The 3,245-nt window shown below is 47.1% G+C and overlaps 1 pseudogene; it reads left to right on the plus strand.

Annotated features, from left to right (window-relative positions):
• Positions 1-1,147: 1,147 nt before the first annotated feature.
• LOC129146265 (class I histocompatibility antigen, Gogo-B*0201 alpha chain-like) overlaps positions 1,148-3,245 on the plus strand; it is a 19,027-nt pseudogene continuing 16,929 nt past the window's right edge.

Consider the following 3,245-nt stretch of genomic DNA (forward strand, 5'->3'; position numbering starts at 1 on the left):
GGGAGGGACCCTAGTGTCACCTCCTTATGTTTACGGGAGAGAAGGATGCGGGATGGGTTAGGGACTCACCAGTCAGGGACTCACTTTCTTCTCCAACTGCCTATAGGGTGTGATGAGCCCTAAAGAGTAGAGCCCTGTCAGTGCTGGAGGAAGAGTTCAGTCTGCTGAGGTGTTGCAGAGGAAATAAAGGCAACTTCAGGGCAGGAAGGGGAGAGTGGCAAAAAGTTGTACAACTGCCAGGATAGTGGGTTCATCAGCCCCCGCCCCCTACCCCCAATCCTGTTGACATGTTTTGAAATGTGTGAAGGCTTGTATTGGCTGACGGTCATGACGGTGTCATCAGGAGGGCTGTGTAATATGATTTCTCTGTGCTGAATTTTGAGTTGCATTTTCTAGAAAGTGTTTTGGGCTGTATCAAAGAAGAACCTTGTTTTGTTGGGGGATGAAGAAAATTTTAGGCTTTGGTGTGGCCCTGAGGGCCAAATATCCAAGTCTGCCCACAGCCAGGAGGGCATCCAGCACAGAACTAATAACTTGTTGGATTTAGGTTCTGACTAAGGAGCGTTAAATCTCAAGGTCTGTTTATACCTGCAAACTAATGCCGCTTCAGAGAATTATTGAGCTCTTGAATTGACCTAAAGTGTATGTTCATGTAGAGATGGTGTGAGGTTTCCCACTGGGGACCATGGTTCCATCGGAGAGGATATGGATTGGGTAGGACATTTTGGGAGTAAGTGCAACACTAGTAAATAGAGATCCTTCAACTGTAACAGTGTTTATGCCTGAGGAGGCTGGGTGGGAAAAGAAATTTTAGGCCGGACAAATTCTGGCCCCAGAGTCATGTTTTCATGGTGGCGTCTGTGGTAGGTGTGGGGGTGGAGGCCTGCTGGGTGGTCACGCACACGTGGGCAGGAGCTGGAGTCCTCATTCCCGTGGCTCTGCAGTTTATGCACATTCAGCAGTTAGTCTTACAAATACATTGTGTTATCTTAGCCAGGGTGAATCCTGAGTGTAGAATCACTTGCCCCAGGTGATTGCCCCACCTGATCACTTCAGGTGAAGTGAGAAGAACTTGAACGATTAGGAGGAGTCTCCAGATAGAACCTTTGAAGGGACCTATTGATGGCGGGGAGAGGAGCAGGCACAAATGGAGGAAGATGGAAGAATCGGCCTGGTGATCCAGGTAGGGCCAGATTTCCCGCACTCATTTGTGGTGCTTTCATCACAGTGAGCAGTCCTCCTCCGCTGTCTGTTGAGGTGGTATGTTAGGCTCTCAGTTGCTTCACAGGAATACTGTTCCTCTGCCTTAGGTGCCTGTGAAGGGCCCTGAGAAGACACTGCTACTGGAGGCAGGTGATTCAGCCAGGAATGTCCAGCCATTTTGACTACTGTGGAGGACTCAGAATGTCCATTTTGGACTTGACTGTCCCCACATCATCTTTCCAAGTTTTAAGGTAGACCTGTTGCCTGGGTGACAGTTTCAAGGGATCGGGGTCTCCAGGGTGAGCTTGAGGAGTGCCCTGTTTCCATACTCAACCAGAGTCTTGTTGCGTTAATGGTGTGAGTTGAAAGAGTGGTATTTGGGGTCACAGACAAAATCTGAGGGTAACAAAGGTCTTCCACATGTCATTTTTAAAGGACTTAGCTGTAAATCTTTCTCAGGGGCTTTGGGAGTTCTCAGGATACCCACAGGGGGTACCGTTAGCTACCTCTCCTTGGTTCTCAACAAAGTTTGGCCAGATGCCTCTTTGTAGTGTGATTTGCTTTTTCCATCTTTCCAGAGGATGGGGGAGCCAGGCTGAATGTAAATAGTATTTTTTGTTTAAAGTCTTGGTCACCTGCTGAGTTACTGAGCAGTGAATGATGGTTCATTATCATTTTTCAGGGATTGCCTAAGGGCAAACCAGGGGATTATTTCCTTCAGAAGTGCAAATATTGTCTGCACTAGGAGGCTTTTTCTGTTCTAGCAGGAAAGCCTTAGATCCACCCTGTGAAGGTGCCTGTGACTACAGAAGACATTTGTACTTGGGGCAGGAGGCACTGGGTAAAGTCCAACTGCCAGGTCTTTTCTGGACATGTCTCCTTGCACGTCACTGGTTGGAACAGAAGGGGTGACACCAGTGTCCTCAGGATTGTTCCTAACACAAGATTCTAAGCCCAACAGGCTTCCTCGACTGCCTGATAAGACCCACTCCCATAAAATTGGATTTTATCAGGGTCCACAAGCAATTATGTCTCAAATGCATGTCCTAGAAAGAGTCCAGGTGCTAATTTCCACTGCAAGCCTTTGGGGATAAGATTCTGGCCCTTTGCCCAAAGACCAGTTTTCTGAAGTTGGCACTGGTTTTTCTCCTTTTTCCTCCTGATAGTGAGTGACCATTTCTAAATGCAGCAGAGTTTAGGATCCTTAGTGATTCCAGCGCAGGACACTGGAGGGCCCGTGTTGCTGGAAGCGCGTCAGTCCTGGACCACCTAAAAGAAGCCATCATGTGTCAGAGCAGTAGGTGTCCCACTTGCTTAAGTCAGTTATCTGGGGGTACAGCCACTGGCCCTATCTACTGACTAATAAAGGTGAGTCACTGCCGTTAAAACTGACTGTATTTCAGAGAATAATCTTGTTTCCATGTCACATTTTGTTTATTTACCACATTCATTATGGGGGAATACATTTTTGAGACCCCCAGGAGTGTCACTTAGCGTCGTGTAACTGAGGCCCATCATGCTGCACGTGTGCATGTTCACTCCTGTCATTGTCGGGGGGTGTCCACTGCCCGTTCCACTTCAGGCTCATCGCCATGGAGATGTCTGGGCTGTTTCCAGTTTGGGGCTGTGATGAATAAAGTCATTATTAACATTGACTTACAAGTTTTTTAGTTCTCTTGAGAAATGCCTAGGCGTGTGCTTGCCAGGCTACATGGTAAGTGTATGTTTACTGTGTAAGAAACTGCTCCACTGCTCTGAAGTGTCTGTGACCTTTGCATTCCTCCCAGCGGTGTGTGGCAGTTCTTAGTGGCTTAGCATCTGGGCGGGCACTTGGCATTGTCCGTTCCCTTTTTGTTTTTTGTTATTCTGTGTTGTGTGATCCTTTACAATTTATATATTTTCTTTGATGGAGTGTCACTTCAGATCTTGAGGCTTTCATTATTTTTTCATGGAGTTTTCTTATTTATTGTGTTTCGAGAGTGCTGTATGTCTGGCGCTGGTCCTTCGTCACATAAGTTTTATGCAAATATTGTCTCCCAGGG

This window comes from Talpa occidentalis, unplaced genomic scaffold (assembly GCF_014898055.3).
Source record: "Talpa occidentalis isolate TD23 unplaced genomic scaffold, MPIMG_talOcc4v2.1 talOcc4.2, whole genome shotgun sequence".
Classification (NCBI taxonomy): Eukaryota; Metazoa; Chordata; class Mammalia; order Eulipotyphla; family Talpidae; genus Talpa; species Talpa occidentalis.